General features: G+C 50.4%; 1 protein-coding gene across 3 annotated transcripts in view; it reads left to right on the top strand.

The window, feature by feature from the left end:
- The window catches only part of LOC120919601 (PSMC3 interacting protein), a 524,670-nt gene that overhangs the window by 168,752 nt on the left and 338,306 nt on the right, over window positions 1–17,612 (top strand). The window lies entirely within an intron of this gene.

Raw genomic sequence — 17,612 nt, 5'->3', positions numbered from 1 at the left:
TGAGATCTGCTATCAACTGCTGACTGGGCAACAGGCTGGATGTCCTGGATCCTTTTAGTCACCCCAGTTTTGGCCAGCGAGCGTGTGCAGGCCTCTAGCTACGTGCTTGGTCGGCCACGACATGCCCCATTTGCTCCGGGGCACACATATGACCGAGCTAATTACTGTCACAGTGTGCCGGGCCGACGGCTACCTTCGTACTGCTCGGGTGGTGGGTCTGTTTTGGGATGCTTCCAGCAAGTGTCGCAGGATCGGTAAGTACCTTCCCCCCCTGTCTCGGGGTGGGATGGCTAGACATTCTCTAGGAGGTTGATCGGGGGTCCCTTCCACCCTTCCTTTCTTCTCTCTCATCCCTCCTCCTCACTCTTCTGGCGGGGCCTGCTGCTATCCGGGGGTGATTTTTCACCTGGGGGGCTCTGCTCTCTTTGGGGGGCTGCTGCGCTGGGTCCGCTGTCCTGGGGTTCTGTACCTGTGCAGGGGCCTGGAAGGGTTTGTTGCTTGTGTCTCTGTTCCTGACACCTTTTTTTTCCTGTTGGGTGCGGAATCTTGCTGTTTTTTTTTTTTTTTTTGGTGGCCATTTTCCCTTAGCCTGTTGGGCTGTTGATCGGCGGCCATTTTCTTGTAGCCACACACCCAGGACAGGGCGGACAGCGCTGTGCAGTCATTTTCCTACTGGGGTGGTGAGTCCTCTGGGTCCCACTTTTTCCTCGGTGTGCAGAGCAGCTAGGAGCGTGGGCTGTGTGCCTGGTGTTATGTTCCTAAGGGTTCAGACGTGTGGGTCACTATGGCATCGCAGGCTGATGCTTTTTCCCCTGACATACCGGTTAAAGCAACTGGTGCTTCTGCACCTGCAGTGTCTGTAGAGGCTATGTCGGCAGTCCTAGAGGCCTTTGTTGCCAGGGTGGCTGCGGTGTGCTGGAAAAAAGGGGGTGATATTTGACTCAGATTCGGGCCCTGCTATGGCTCCTGGCCCAGATTCTGAGGTTTCAGAGGATATGGACCATGACCCTTTGGACAGTGAGGATGACTCCATGTCCGGGTCAGCACACGATAGGGCACTGGTTGGAGCACTTATCACCGCAGTGCGAGATACTCTAAAAATGGAGGATAAGTCAGGCTCCTCTACAGATGTGTCGGTCCCTTTTGGGTTCTGCAAGCCTGCCCGCACTGAAAAGGTGTTTCCTTCTGTGCCTTACTTGGATAAGCTTTTGTACAAGGAATTCGGAACGCCCCTTAGAGGAGCTTTTCGGTCCCTAAGTGTATTGTGGTGAGTTCTCCCTTTAAGGAAGATTTCCTGAAAAAGTGGACCTCTTCCCCGATTGTGGACCCTCCGGTGTCCAGGTTAAACAAAGTTACCACGTTTCCGGTGGACGGAGCGCCTGCGTTCAAAGACCCGGCAGGCTGGAGAGCTGAGGCAGTGGCCCGCTCCCTGTTCACAGTAGTGGGGTCAGCAGTGTGTCCAGCTGTCGCTGGAGCCTTGGTGGCTCAGACGCTTACGGAGTGGGCTAAGATGCTGCACCATGAGTGAAAAGAACATCAGGCTTCCCCAACCTGTGTGGAACTGGCCGACAAATTGGTACGACATAAAGGATGACACTCTGCTCCCGCAATCTAGGAAGGGTAAGGAGCCACGCCGTAGGCATGGGCCCTCCTTCTCCGCTCATAAACTACTTTTTTGTCCGCCAGGAGCTGCAGGCAAGAGCTCCCAGACTGATAAGGAGGGACAAAAGCGTCCCTGGTTTTACAAGCCTGCACTCAAACCTGCGACCGCATAAAGGTCTGACCGATTGGGGGGGTGTTTGGGGTGTCCAGTCGGCTCAGGGTCGCTGGACCGCCTTCCGATTAACGTGCTGTAGCTGCGAGCGATCAAGCATTGCCTCTCTTTGTGGTCTCGGAGGCTTCAGGAGCATCTGGTCAGGATCTAGTCGGACAAAACGCCACGGCAGTGGCATATGTCAACCATCAAGGGGGGGACGAGGAGCTCGGTGGCGGCCTCGGAGGTGGCTCACATTCTGAGGTGGGCAGAACGGAGCGTGCCGTCTCTATTGGCCGTATACATTCCGGGTGTGGAAATCTGGCAGACGGACTATCTAAGCTGCCAGATGCTGGACCAAGGAGAGTGGTTGTTACACCCGGATGTGTTTCAACTTGTTTGCAACAGGTGGGGCACGCCAGACGTGGACCTTCTGGCTTCACAACTTAATTGAAAGGTGTTGAGGTTTGTGGCCAGGTCGAGAGACCCCTGGGCCGAAATCACTGACGCGTTGGTGGCCCCGTGGAGGCAGTTTCGGCTGATCTACGCCTTTCCCCCACTGAAGCTTGTTCCTTGTCTGCTTCGCAGGGTGCAGACCGAGGGAATTACGATGATTCTTATCGCTCCAGATTGGCCTCGCCGTCCCTGGTACGCCGTCCTAATGTGTCTGATGGCGGAGGTTCCGCGGTGAATACCGCTGCGAGAGGACCCTCTGTCACAAGGCCCCATGCTTCATCCTGCTTTACAGTCGCTGGCTTTAACGGCATGGCTATTGAAAGCCAGGTGCTGAGGGACAGTGGCCTGTCAGATGCGGTTATTGCTACCATGTGGAGAGCACAGAAGTCTTCCTCTAGGAAGATTTATCATCGTACTTGGAAGGCCTACATCTCTGTGTGAGGAGCTTAAGTTGCGTGCGCGTGTATACTCGGTCTCTAGGATTCTGCTGTTTGTACGGCGTGGTGTGGACCAGAAACTTGCTTTAAGTACGATTTAAGGGGCAGATTTCTGCCTTGGTCATCTTTTTTCAACGGCCCTTGGCGGCGCACTCACTGGTGAGTACTTTTGTACAGGGGTTCGACATGTGGCTCCCCCGGTGCATCCACCTCTGCCTTCGTGGGACTTGAATTTGGTCCTCTCGGTACTTCAGAAACCGCAGTTTGAGAACATTAGGGAGATTCCTCTATTGACTCTCTCTCAAAAGGTGGCCTTTTTGGTGGCTATTACGTCTGTCAGACGGTTTTCTGAACTGGCGGCCTTGTCTTGCAAGGCTCCTTAACTGATCCTCCACAAGGATAAGGCGGCGCTACGCCCGCTGCCTTCTTTTCTAAGGTCGTTTCGGCTTTTCATCTCAATGAGGACATCGTACTTCTATCCTTGTGCCCTGGACCGTTGCATCCAAAGGAGATCGCTTTACATTCCTTGGACGTGGTCCGAGCTCTGCGGGTGTACCTGTTTGCTACTGCTTCGTTCCGGAAGTCTGACTCACTGTTTGTGTCGGTGGCTGGTCCTAAGAAGGGTATGGCGGTCTCGTCAACTAGGTGGATTAGACCGGTCGTAATTAAGGCCTATGCCATACGTGGACAGGCGCCTCCATTTCCTGTCACGGCACATTCTACCCGGTCGATAGGTGCCTCCTTGGCTTTACAACATCAGGCGACTTTGTCGTCCGTTCACACTTTCACAAAATTCTACAAGGTTTACGTGAGTGCATCTTCGTATGCCTGCTTTGGCCGCAAGGTTTTGCAGGCGGCCATCTAATGTTGCATCTTCTCTGTTAAGGAGCTCTGGTTATATTTGGGGTGAAGTTTGGGTTTGTTTGCTGTTCCCGTCCCTCCTTTTTCTGACACTGCTTGGGGACGTCACTATTGTCAAGATAATCTGCTATGTCTGTCCATGAACACAAGAGAAAATAGGATTTTTGGACTCACCGTAAAATCCTTTTCTATGTAGATCATGGACAGACACAGCACCCGCCCCTCCTATTTATGTTTGTACTGCTTTTTGACGAACTGAAGCTGCTTTAACGATGTTTCAGCCTAGTCATCTCCTGATGGAAGGGAAATACCCTATTGTCAAGATAATCTGCTGTGTCCGTCCATGATCTACAGAGAAAAGGATTTTACGGTGAGTACAAAATCCTATTTCTCTTTCCTTCATGGACGAACACAGCCTTAATCTTGACAAAGTGGGTATTGGCCTTCCTTTAGGATCGACTAGGCAGAAAGTGTTAACTTCAAAGCTGAACAGCCCTGCCCAGGGGGCGGACCTACTGGCTATATCCCCCTCAGCCTGCACCAAGCAGGCTGAGGGGCCATAGGCCTAGAGTTTTTTTTTTTTATTCCAGATGGAAATTGTATTTTATTTTTTTATTCCTGTGATCTTTGATCAACTGCCGACTGGGCGACAGACTGGATCCCAGATCCTTGTAGTCCCCCCAGTTTCAGCCATCGAGCGTGTGCTGACCATAGTTACGCACTGGGTCGTCCACTACATGCCCGTCGCTCTCTACGGGTGGCCGGTGAGCTATACGCTCCAGGGTTTGCATAGGACCGGTCTACAGGGCCGAGTCGTAGTAGCTTGGCCAACAGTCACCTCCGTCACCATTCGGAAGATGGTTTGTCTGGGATGCTTCCAACACAAACCTCAGTAAGGATAAGTATAATCCCCTGCTCTGGCAGGAAGACAGAGCTGGGCATTCCTGGATAGGTGAGTAAAGGGTTCTATCCTTCCCTTCTCCCCTCCCTTCCTTCCTAGGCTCTCTGAGCTAGCTATTGGGGTGGGGTTTCACCTGGGGGGAACTGTGCATATACGTCCGCTAAAGCATTGTTATAAGCTGCTTAAAGAGATTTTGCTTACCTATGTGTCCTGTTCCATGCTGTCGGCGACCAGTTTTGCTGTGATCCATGCTGTATTGCTTTATCTGCACTGGCGGCCACAAGATTCTTGTTCTTGTGGCCGCGCTGTTTTTGGCCTCTATCTTCCGCTTGGCGGCCATGTTTTTTTGTGATTCTGCTGTGTTTACTTTCTACTGCACTGGCCGCCATGTTGTTGTGGCCGTGCTATAATTGGCCTCTATCTTCTGCTTGGCGGCCATCTTTGCTGTGATCCAGGTGGTGGTTGACTATTCATGCTCAGCGGCCATGTTTTTGTGGCCGCACTATATTCTGCCTCTAGCGGCCGCTCAGTGGCCTTTGTCCTGGGCTCCTGGCTCTATCTACACCCAGTGGTCATGCGCTTGTGTATCGTGGCATTGTTTGGTCTCGATCGGCCGCTCGGTGGCCTGTTTTTTGCTGAGATCCAAGCACTGGCTAGGGTCGGCGGCCATGTTTTGTAGCCTCACTGTGTGGGCTTCTAGCTGCCGCTCAGCGGCCATGTTCTTGTGGCCCGCGATAGTTATTGGCCGCTCGGTGGCCATTTTGCCATCTATCAGACTGCACTTAAACGGCACAGACTGACAGACACACAAGCTGCTGAAGAGTCAGACTGTATATCTGACAAGGAAGCAGCTCTACTAAGTGGCGGACGGCAGCATACTACTGTTCCAGGGTGGTGAGTCCTCTGAGTGGGAACCTCTCGTCTCTGCTGCAGCTAGGAGGGTGGGTTACTGTGCCTTGCCTTGATGTCCCTGTGTCAGGCGTGTGGGTCAGCATGGCGTCAGAAGCAGACGCTTTTTCCCCTGTAACACCTGAGCTTGCAATTGATGCTCCTGCATCCGATGCATCGGTGGCCGCTATTTTCTGGGGACAACTCCGATGCGGAGCCGGGTCCAGCTACGGCTCATGACCCTTGCTCTTAGGTATCTGAGGATGCGGACCGAGATCGGCCGGACAGTGAGGATGATTCCGGTAAGTGACCCTTTAACCGCAGTGCGAGATACTCTAAAAATAGAGGGGTCTGCAGAAGCAACAGAAGCACCGGTCCCTTTTGGGTTCCGTAAGGCAACCCTCGCGGCTAATGTGTTTTTGTGTGTCTTATTTAGACAAACTTTAGACAAACCACAGAAGGTTTTTTCAGTCCCTAAAAATCTAGTGGTGCATTACCCTCTTAAAGAGAGTCTCTTGAAAAAAATGGACCTCGCCCCCGTTAGTGGACTCTCTTGTGTCCAGACAAAACAAGCTAACCACTATACCGGTGGAGGGGGCTCCCGCCTTCAAGGACCCTGCGGACAAGGCCGAGGCTATAACCCGCAACCTGTACACGATAGTGGGTTCGGCGGTACGCCCAACCATAGTTGGGGCCCTGGTGTCTCAGACACTCACGGAATGGGCAAAGATGCTGCACAATGGGTTAGAAGCACATCAGGCTTCCCCAGGCGAGGTAGCCCTAGCTGACCAACTAGTACAGGGCCAAAAATTAGTTTGCGAATCAGCCTTGGACACAATTCCTCTGCTGGCCAGGGCTTCAAGCCATGCGGTGCTGTTACGCCATCTACTTTGGTTAAAGAATTGGTCTGCGGACCAATCTTCCAAGAAAGCCCTGATGGGACTTGCCCTTTAAGGCGGCAACAGACTTTTTGGAGCTTCCCTGGATGACTTAATTAAAAATGCCACAGGAGGTAAGAGCATGCTGCTCCCACAATCCAAAAAGGGGAAGGAGCCACGCCGTAGGCAAGGGCCCTTCTTCATCGTGCATAAGCTTTTTTTTTTGTCAGCCCAGTGTGGCAGATAAAAAACCTCAGGCCGATAAAGCGCCTGCTCAGGGACAGACGTCCCTGGTTTCGCAAACCCAACAAACCTGCAAACAAAGCTACGTCCGCATGAAGGTTTGCCCCCACCCATCTCTCGGGTGGGGGGACGTCTTGCGAATTCGCGACCAGGTGGACATCTCAGGTACAAAGTAGTGTCTTCAGGGTACAAGCAAGAAATTCTATCTTGCCCAGCAAACCATTTTTTTTTCCCTCCAACCTCCAGCTACAGCTGATTCGTCTGGAAGCCCTACTTGGGACAGTTCAAGACCTGCTGAAACGCGGGGTGGTTATTCTTGTCCCAGTACAGGAACGGTTTCAGGGGTTGTACGCAAATCTGTTCATAGTACCAAAGAAGGAGGGCGTTCGTCCAATCCTGGACCTTAGGGCCCTCAATTGCTTTGTGAAGGTACAAAGATTACGGATGAAATCGGTTCGCTCTGTCGTCACTGTCCTCCACCCGGGGGACTTCCTGGCATCCTTGGACATCAGGGATGCCTCTTTTGCATGTCCCCATAGGCACCAAGCATCAGAGATATCTGCATTTTGTGGTTTGGGAAGACCACTATCAATTTGTGGCTCTCCACTTTGGCCTGGCATTGGCACCAAGGGTGTTCACCAAGGTGCTTGCCCCAATTCTGGCCCTACTAAGACAGCGTGGCATCGATATCGTGGGCTACTTGGATGATCTTCTTCTGAGGGCCACTCAAGCTCAGAATTAGAGGTGAGCGTGTCTATAACCTGTCAAACCCTCCGACACTTTGGTTTGGGTATTGAACACTCAGAAGTCAGTAATGGTACCGACTCAACGCCTAGTATATCTGGGGTTGATTCTGGACTCCTCAGAGGCAAAGATTTTTTTACCTGTGGAAAAGTTGCAGACCCTTCGGGCTGCGGTTCGGCAGTTGACATCCCAGAAATGGTCGTCACTCCGCTTTTGCATGCAAGTCCTGGGCCTCATGGTGGCCTCCTTCAAGGCGGTGCCATATGCGCAATCTCACACGTGAGATACAGTAGGAAATTCTGTCCAGATGGGGCAAGTGCCCATCCCTGGATTGTCAAATCCGGGTGAGCCACCTGGTCAGGGACCTCCCTAGTTTGGTGGCTGATCTCTCCGGCACTTCTATCCGGGAAGTCGTTCCTTCCTTTTCACTGGATAGTCATTACGACGGACTTCAGCCTTATCGCTTGGGAGGAAGTCTGGGAGGTTGTTGACCCAGGGTCACTGGTCTCCGGAGGATTCCCACTTGCCGATCAATGTACTGGAACTTTGGGCGATCAGGCTGTGCCTCTCCACTTGGTCTCAGAGGCTACAAGGGCGTCTAGTCAGGATCCAGTCGGACAACGACATGGCAGTGGCATAGGTCAACTATCAAGGAGGAACAAGAAGCTTGGCTGAAGCGTCGGGGGTCGATCACACCCTAAGGTGGGCAGAAAGGAGCGTTCCGGCCCTGTCAGTCGTATACATTCCGGGCGTGGAAAACTGGCAGGCGGACTACCTGAGTCGCCAGATGTTGGACCAAGGAGAATGGTCTCTGCACCCGGATGTGTTTCAACTCCTTTGCCCAAGATGGGGCACGCCAGATGTAGATCTCCTGGCGTCTCGACTCAATCGGAAGGTATTGAGGTTTGTGGCCAGGTCAAGAGACCCATGGGCAGACGTGACAGATGCGTTAGTGGCACTGTGGAGTCAGTACCAGCTAACCTATGCCTTCCCTCCTCTAAAGCTCCTTCCTCATCTGCTTCGCAGAGTGGAGACAGAGGGGATTCCAATGATCCTAATTGCTCTGGATTGGCCTCGGCATCCTTGGTACGCCGACACAGTGCGTCTAATAGCGGATATCCCTTGGCGTCTACCGCTAGGAAAGGACCTGCTGTCTCAAGGTCTCATACGCCATCCTGATTTACAGTCACTGGCTTAACGGCAGGGCTATTGAGAGCCAGGTGCTAAGAGCCCGGGGCCTGTCAGACTCTGTGATCTCTACCATGAGTGCTCGGAAATTGTCCTCCAGGAAGATTTACCATCGCACTTGGAAGACCTACATATCCATTTGTGAGGAAATGAGGTGACATCCGCATGCTTATTTGGTTCCCAGAGTCCTGCTGTTCTTACAGCGTGGGGCGGACCAAAAATTAGCTTTAAGTACAATTAGTGGGCAGATATCTGCCCTGGCTGTAATTTTTTTAACAACCCCTGGCGGCTCACTCTCTAGTGAGAACGTTGGTACAGGGGGTTCGGCATGCAGCCCCTCCGGTCCGTCCTCCTCTACCTCCGTTGGGATTTGAATAGCAGACATCCCTTGGCGTCTACTGCTACGAGAGGACCTGCTGTCATAAGGTTCCATAGGTCATCCTGCTTTACAGTCAATGGCTTTAACAGCATGGCCTCTAGGTGCCTCAGAAACCACTGTTGATACTTTCTCAGAAAGTGGTCCTTTTGGTGGCTGTTAGGTCAGTGAAGACTGGTTCTGAGCTGGCAGCCTTGTCATGAAAGGCTACCTATCTGATCTTCCACAAGGATAAGGTGGTGCTGTGTCCGCAGCCTTCTTTTCTTCCTAAGGTCATTTCGACCTTCCATCTCAAGAAAGACATTGTACTGCCATCCTTGTGTACTCATCCGTCGAATCCTAAGGAGACGACGTGGCATTCCTTGGACGTTGTCTGAGCTCCAAGAGTATACTTGTCTGTTACTGCTCCGTTCTGGAGTTCAGACTCACTGTTTGTTTCGGTGACTGGTCCCAAAAAGGGCCCAGCGGTCTCATCGGCCACCATTTCGAGGTGGATCCGACAGATCGTGATCAGGCTTACGCCATAAAGGGTCGGGCGCCTCCCTGTCACGATGCATTCTACCATGGCAATGGTGCCTCTTGGGCTTTGACATCAAGTGTCTGTTTCCCAGGTGTGTAAGGCGGCCGACCTGGTCGCCCAGGTAACACTTTCACTAAACTTTACAAGTGATGTGAGTGCATCTTTGGATGCTTCTTCAGCGCAAAGTTTTGCAGGCGGCTGTTTATTTGTAAATAGTTTTTATTAGAGTTTTACAATTGATACAAGAAGAAAAAAAAACACAAAAGTCAGTCCGAGCAAGAAAAGACATCAGATAGCAAACACCATTGACATCAACACAGAGCAATTACTGTTAAAAACATACCAATATGGCAGGAACACCCGTCCCACCCTCACCCCAGAGCCCCAAAAGGGATCACACTGCCCCGGGGGAAGAAGGCCCGGGGCCCCTCCAAAGTAGTATTCGCCCCCATTTAAGTATCAGGAACATGGACAGGCATATTAACCTATGCGGAGCTCTGGACCAGGAAAGACTCGAACCGAGCGAAAGGGCCATCAATCCCTAGGAGCCAGAAGAGAGGGGAATACCCCCGTCTCCTAGTTCCAATACTAACATATATTAGACCCTTATATCGAAAAACAAAACACTGTTCAATCAACAAAGAAATGCCTAAATGACCTTTAAGGTCCATAACTAATTTGAAAGCTAAATCAAGTATACTGAATAAGTAGAGCAGTAGGGAAAAGAAGAAAAAGGAAAAAAAGAACAGATGAAGAAGAGAAGGACAGGAAGTAGGGGAACAGGAGACACACGGAAGGCCAGTATGGCAGAGGGTTCTAGAGCGAGCAGAGAAGAATCAAGGAGAATTCCAACGTATGAAGCCCAAGGCTCCCAGATAAGTTGAAACCATCTACATTGTCCAAAATAATGTTGGAAATTTTCTCATTAGACATTATCCAGGAAATTTTCCGTTTAGCCCAATACAAAGGAAACTGATGGGGACTTCCAGGCCTTGGTAGTAGTCATCTTGGCTCCCAAAAAGATGAAAAAACACCAGCGCTGTGTGTATTTGGAAATTTTAGGGATAGGACTGTTGAGTAGGGCAATGGTGGATCATGAGATATCCCCACTCCCGTGAGTTTTTCTGATAAGGCGGAAAATTTTATGCCAAAAGGACTCGAATTTCTAGGGCATTCCCACAGTGTGTGGAAGGAAGGAGCCAGTAAGCCCACAACCCCCTTAAAGCACAAGGGGGAGGATTGCGGGTTCAATTTTGCAATGCGAGTGGGGACCAAGGTACCATCGGGTCATGACCTTGAGGCTCGCCTCAACAAGCGGACACATTCAAAATGCCCTTGAAGGAGCGAGTCAAAATTTAGAATGCCACTTTTCTAATGACCAATCGAGGTCCAAGGTCACAATCCCAGCTCGTCATGTAGAGCGCTTTCTCCAGAGGCTCGGCCAGAGCTGAGTAAATTAAAGATATACCTCCCCTTGTGTCCATGGCCGAGGAACACCACTGCTCATAGGGGGGTCACAGAGGCTGATCCAGGAGGCCCTCCTAATCTGGTTCAAGAAGTGAGAGAGTTGGAAAAAGCGAAATTTCTCAGACGGAGGCATTTTAAGTCTAGAGGTGCAGTGGCCTAGAGTTAGGGGTCCGTTGGAGTTGAAATAGTGTCCAATTCTATATAAGCTTTGTCAAGCCACCATTTGAAGCAACTATGTCTAGACCGGGGGGGAATCGAGGCTTGTGGAAGATATGCGCCAGAGGGTGCCAATGGGATACCAGTGATTTTAGTTTGTGGAGTGAGTCACACAAGGGCATAGAGTGGGAAAGTGTAGGAGCTAAGATCGGGGGTCTGTTCCTAGGGTGGTTCCACAAAAGGAAGTCTAAGGTAAATCCTGGGGGTAGCGGATTCTTTCCATGGAGGACCCCAGTCAGGTTTGGGACCCTCTCAGATAGATTATCGAAAACTGGCTAAGTAGGGACCGCTCGATAGTACCACCACAAATTAGGCAGTCCAAGGCCCCCCCTTTCAGTCTAGGCCTAAAAAGGACCGTCTTAGAAAGGCGGTTGTCCCTTCTTATCCCAAATGAATCTAGTTATGGCGGATTGGAGAGAGTCAATATAGGATTTAGTGATCGGAATGGGCAGGGAGCGGAAAAGATACAATATTTTGGGCAAAAGGGTCATCTTGACCGCATTAACACGGCCCAGCCAAGATAAATTATACAGGGACCATTGACGTAGATCTTCCATTAATTTTTTAACCATGGGTGGGTAATTATGTTTGTGTAAAAGCTCAATCTGTGAAGTGAGGTTAATGCCTAAATAGGGAATAGAGGTAGGAGCTCCAGGAGAGGGGAAGTGACCTTTCAAGCTTTCCACTTGGGACTGAGGAAGGGAGACATTAAGGGCTACAGATTTGGACATGTTAACTCTGAGACCTGAAATGTTGCCGAAATCATTAAGAAGGTGGATCACATTGGGAGTCGAGGTAAGTGGAGATGTGATAAAGAGAAGAACATTATCCGCGAACAGGGCGCATTTGTGTATCGATTGGCCGCAGCGAACCCCCTGAATGTCCGGATGATTTCTGATCGCGATAGCCAAGGTTTCTATGGCTATCGCGAAAAGAAGGGGGGGAAAGGGGGCATCCCTGTCCTCGTACCCTTCTTAATGTAAAATTGTTCTGAGAGGTGACCATGGAACCCAACCCGTGCTGTCGGTTGGGAATAAAGATTTCCTAAAATTCCTATAAAATCAGGACCAAAACCCCATTTATGAAGCAAAGTGAAGAGATATGCGCCATTCAACCGTATTAAACGCCTTCTGTAAGTCGATAGAAAGTAAGTAACCTTCTTGGGGCAAACCGCCATCCCAGCCTGACCTCATAAGTGAGATAGCATCTACTGCCCTCCGAATCTGGTCCGGGCCCTGTCTTCCCGGTATGAAGCAACTGCATCCTAGTGAATGTAAGAACCAATAAAGATCGCCAATCTATTCGCTAGAGCTTTTGTCATTATCTTCATGTCGTTGCTTAATCAACGAGATGGTCTATAGTTGCTTACTTCGCTAGGATCCTTCCCCCGGTTTAGGGAATTACAGAACTGAAGGCTAGGTTCGCCGAGGGATCACTAAGGAGTCCTTGCGCAAGGAATTAAAGAACCGGACCAGATAAGGGGCCAAAATCTCAGAAACGACTTATAGTAGTTGATTAGAGAATCCGTCAGGGCCCGGGGGCAGAGTCCTTTTAAGATCTTTGATGACTGCGCATATCTCTGTCACCTGAAATGGCGACGTCAAGGATAGAGCAGTGGGATTCCGAGAGCCTGGGAAGAGGAACATTCTGTAGAAAGGTGTCCAGGTCTGTCTGGGAGTGTCGCGAGTCAGAAGAATACAGGGTAGAGTAGAATGATTGGAAGGCCTTAAGAATCTTTGTAGGGTTCTGGGTTAGAGACCCGTTCGAAGTCTTGCTCTTAGGTATAGCATACAGGTCCGCAGTTTGGGGTGAGTTTAGCTGCTAACTGGGGGCCAAACTTGTTGTCCTCATATAGAATTTATATTCTGCCATTGTATATGTTTATCCGCCGAAGAAGTGAGAGCCAAATTGAGTGTAAGTATGGCAGAATCAAGTTTGGCAAGAGAAGACCGAGAGGGGTCCCCGCTTATGAGATTTACTTAAATATTAAAACCCCTCAAGCTTCTCTATGTCCACTCTTCGTTCCCCGCTTCAGTTTCGACGCAAGCTGAATGATCTTTCCCCTCAGCACCGCCTTATGGGCTCCCAAAGGGAACTGGGGGAATACCATTATTGTCATTGTTCTCAAAATATTCCAGAATCTCCCCTCTCCAACATAGTACAATGTACTGGATGGATAGAAGTGAAGCATTAAGGCGCCACGGACGATACCCAGGGGGGGAAATAGTGTCAGAGAGTTTAACTAGTACTAAGGAATGGTCAGACCAAGGGACTTCGAAAATGGAAGCTTGAAAGGCATCGTGAATGTCAGAAACAGGTAGGAAGATATGATCTATTCTGGCATAGGTTTTTGTGGGGGTGCCGAGTAGTGCGTATGTAGTCCTTCACCTTAGGATTAAGTTCCCTCCATGTGTCAATGAGACCTAGAGAATGTAGAAGACGTGCAATGTGAAGGCTTTGTTTTGGGGGCCTTTTGAAGTGGGGGATCCCTGCTGAAGATTTATCTAAGATATTGTCAAAGGTAATATTGGAGTCCCCGCCCAAGATCACCCTACCCTCAAAGTGAGGTGCAAGAATAGAAAACAATTTGGAGAAGAAGTGGGACTGTCCACTATTGGGGGCATAATAAGAGACTAAAGTGTGAACCCTGCCCTCTATCGACCCCCTGAACAAGATGTAACGTCCCTCCTCTATCTGTGATAGTTAATGTATGTACAAAGTGGGTCTTTTTTTAAATTAAGTATGGCTACCCCTCTCTTCTTGGACTCAGCATTCGCCAAAAAAAAGTCGGATAACCGCAGTGAAGAAAAGGGGGTTGTATGTGTTGGGGAAATGGGTCTCCTGGAGTAGGACAACATCCAGACCCCTTAAGTGATAACTCTGAAAAGCCTTACGCCTTTTGGATGGGGAGTTTAGGCCTTGTGTATTGTGTGAGGCTACCCTAAGCGCAATTCGTCTAGGCGGTGTATCAGCCATGGACCAAAGAGGACGCGAGCGAGCATACAGGAGAAAGGCCTACCCTAAGCCACGAGAAGCCGGGAGCGTATAGAAAAGAATCAAGGGGAAGTCGCAGTCTGGATGATGTGAAGGCCTTCCTTGTGAACTCCTGCAGAATCAAAAAAGCACAAAGGAGAAACATGATGAAGAGTATTCCGACATGAGAATAAGGAAAAGAGGGAAGAGAGAATAAGAAGGGAGGAAGAAAAAGAAAGGGAAAGAGAAAAAAAGAGAAAAAGAAGACCTAGCAGAATTGGACTAGGGAAAACAAAAAAAAACAGGACTGGTCAGCCCAGTCTTAACTGAGACCCACTCAGGGGTGGGTCCAGTAAGGTGACGACCCCTATGGGGGGTCGTGTACTTGCAGACTCAAGAAGAGCAAGCTCTGTCTTGGTACCGCAGAGGGAGTGACATGCTTGACCGCCCCAGCCCAAAGGCCCACAGTAAAACTAATAAGCTATAGGTGGGAGACTTCCGGGCACATGGGCCCAGACAAAATAACAAAAACAAAATTTAAGTTAAATTTCACTAAAATAAGGTCGGAGCAGAAACAACATGGCTAACATCATAATTGGTGGCACTTAACTGGTCAGAATCCTGCCGTCCGAGGGAGGGCAGGGTCAACAACAGAGGCCAAAAACCGGCAAAACCGGCCATGCTTGAGAATTGGAAAAACAAACAAAAAAAACAAAAATAAAATAAAAAAAATAGCCAAGCTGAGAGGCACAATTCGGTGGGTATAGTGGGCAACATACACCGACGGGAAACAGGACACCGAGGTATGGTACAGCAGTCCCAAGGGAGACGAATCTAAGATGCACAGTCATTTGGAGGACGAGAATCTCGGGGCCTCATTGGTTGCTGCTTGTTCCACAGCGGGGTGATTGGACTGCCGCGGGGGCCTTTAGATGAGCAGGACGGAGAGAAGACTCTGAGGGGCAATTCTTGATTATGAATCCAAGGACGCAGTAGAAGCTGTTCCACGTCTCTGAAATTCGAAAAGCATAGGATCTTTCTTTGTAATCAAACTGGAGACGAAATGGGAAGGACCACCTATATTTGATGGACTTCTGCAAGAGGACTCCCAGGAGGGCTTAAAGGACTCCTCTTCTGTATTGTAGTTGGAAAGATGTCCGCAAAGATCTGTATCTTGTTCCCCTGGATGTTGAGGTCATCAAGATTACGGGACCTCCTCATAACCTCTTCTTTCACACTATAATAGTGGGGCTTAACCACCACATCCCTCGGGAGACCATCTTGACGAGGGGGTTGAAGAGCTCTGTGGGCCCTGTCCAGTTCGAGCTTATGGTCAGGGATATCAGGAATAACAGTTTTAATGAATGATTTCACAGTGTCAGGGATGTCAATAACCCCCTCAGGGATCCCCCTAATGCGGAAATTATATCTCCTGCTGCGATTTTCCAAATCGTCAATTTTGGCCAAGGCTATTTCAAGTTGGTCCTGCAGTGATTGCAAACAGTTAGTATTTTGGTTGGTACGGGCTGCTGTAGCATCAACCGCCTGTTCAATGGCGTCCATGCGGGCTCCTATGTTTTGCAGGTCAGCCTTAATGGAGGAAGTGATCTGAGTTGCAGTCTGCGTTAGCCCTGCTGCCAGCATATCAGAAAAACAATTAAGAAGTTGTGCCATGTCAGTTTGAGAGGGCTGAATGACGGGAGAAGGCATCTGGTAGCCAGCATGGCTCATGGGGGTTTGCAGCATAGGTGTGCTCAGCATATCTGCCATAGTGCGGCTGAGGAGCGACTCTGTGGAAGCTGGTGAAATTATGTGAGAAGGTACAGTACTCACAGGAGTTGCCAGCTGGGGCATGGGGTGCTGAATCGAGGATGGAAGGTCCGCAATGGAGTCAGGGTCTGCTGTGTCTCCACGAGGAGTAGCTGCGGTCGCCATCTTGGGGTTTGAGGGAGCCGCTAGGCCAAAGTCCAGCTGCCTGCTAATACTCCTCCTGTCTCCGCTACCTGACATCCAGGAATGTGCTCCGCTACCTCCGCTTCCCTATCAGGCCGTTCTCGGGGCTGTTCTCCCAGCTAAAGATGCGCTGTGAGCCTCGGTGTGCTGGGGCGGCTCGGAGCTCCCGTTCAGAGCGTCTTCCCGGAAGTCCCGCGCATGCGCACCGCAGGTGGCTGTTTAGAGTTACAACTTGTTTTGGGGGTGAAGTTTAATTTTATGCTGTTCCCACTCCTCATTTTGACACTGCTTTGGGACGTCCCACTTTGTCAAGAGGCTGTGTCCGTCCATGAACGAAAGAGAAAAAAGTTTTTTTATACTCACCTACCCCTCTTTTTTTAAGTTTGTACTGCTTTTGACAAACTGAGCTGCTTAGTGCAGGCTAAGGGGATATAGCCAGTAGGACCTCCCCCTGGGCAAGGCTGTTCAGCTTTGAAGTTAACACTTTCTGCCTAGTCACTCCTAAAGTAAGGCTAATACCCACTTTGTCAAGATTAAGGCTGTGTCCGTCCTTGAACTCAGAAAAAAGGATTTTACGATGGGCTATACACACGGTCGGTTTGGACCGATGAAAATGAACTTTGGTTCATTCTCATTGGACCAAACCGACCGTGTGTACGGGGCCTAAGGACCTAGTTCCCTGCTGGGATCTCTAGTCCTGAGATTTTTTTGTTTTTACTTTTTTCTTGGATTTTTCTCTGGTGAAATCTGCAATCAACTGGCGGGCTGGACACTAAGATCCAGTGGTCTCCAGTCTGACCAGCGAGCACATGCAGACCGCAGCTATGCGCTAAGTCGGCCGCGACATAGCCCCGCTGGACCTGGGGTCGGCACTGCCAGTTAAACGTCTTGCGAGGTCGCATAAGACCAGGGTTTGGCCTGAGTCGCAGCGCTCCTTATGGCCGAAAGCCCCCCACTTTGGTGGCAAGGGGACCGGTCTATGAGCGTTACCCGTACACTTCACTGGATCGCTAAGTAACGGGCCCCCTCCTCTCGCTCCCTGGACGTGGTGTAGGGCGTGGGTACTCCCTGGGTTGTCGGTCCCTCCGGGGTTCTCCTCCACCCCCTCCTTCCCGGGTGAGGCTCAGGCTTCTGGCCTAGGTGCTTTTTGGACACCACAGTCCTCCCTATTCATCCTCGGGGCTGCTACTGGGGGGGGGGTAATCCCTTGGGCCCACTTGCTGCAGTTGACCAGACAACCTGCGTTTAGGGGACTGCCTGTGGCGGCCCTCCCGTAATTTAGGGCCAACTGCTTCAGAGTGTGATTGTCACGGCCCCCGTGGTTGGGCACAAGTTTCAGGTTGTTTTATTCAAACCTGTTCACAGTCCAAAAGATGGATGGCATGGTACATCCAATTCTGGACCTCAAGGCTCTGACCTGACGGCAGTTTCACCCCTTTATCATGGGTGGCTTTCTGCTTCTATCGACATCACGAATGCTTACTTACGCTTCCATTATGTGCCTGACTCCAGCACTTCCTCCATTTTGCTGTGGGTGCTGAGCATTATCAGCGTGTGGTTGTGTTGCCTTTTTGGTCTTGCCACCATTCTCGAGTGTTCACGAGGTGTTGGCCCTCGGATCTGGCATAGCTACCTCAGTGGGGGTTTGAGGTCCTGGGCTGCCAGGACGATCTTTTTCTGCTATTTCCTCGACTACTCTCAGGGGCAGTGTAGCTCCTATTACAGACCTTGACAGATTCAGTTGGCTTCTATACTATC

Source organism: Rana temporaria, chromosome 12 (assembly GCF_905171775.1).
Source record: "Rana temporaria chromosome 12, aRanTem1.1, whole genome shotgun sequence".
Classification (NCBI taxonomy): Eukaryota; Metazoa; Chordata; class Amphibia; order Anura; family Ranidae; genus Rana; species Rana temporaria.
This window is presented reverse-complemented; position numbering and strand designations above follow the sequence as displayed.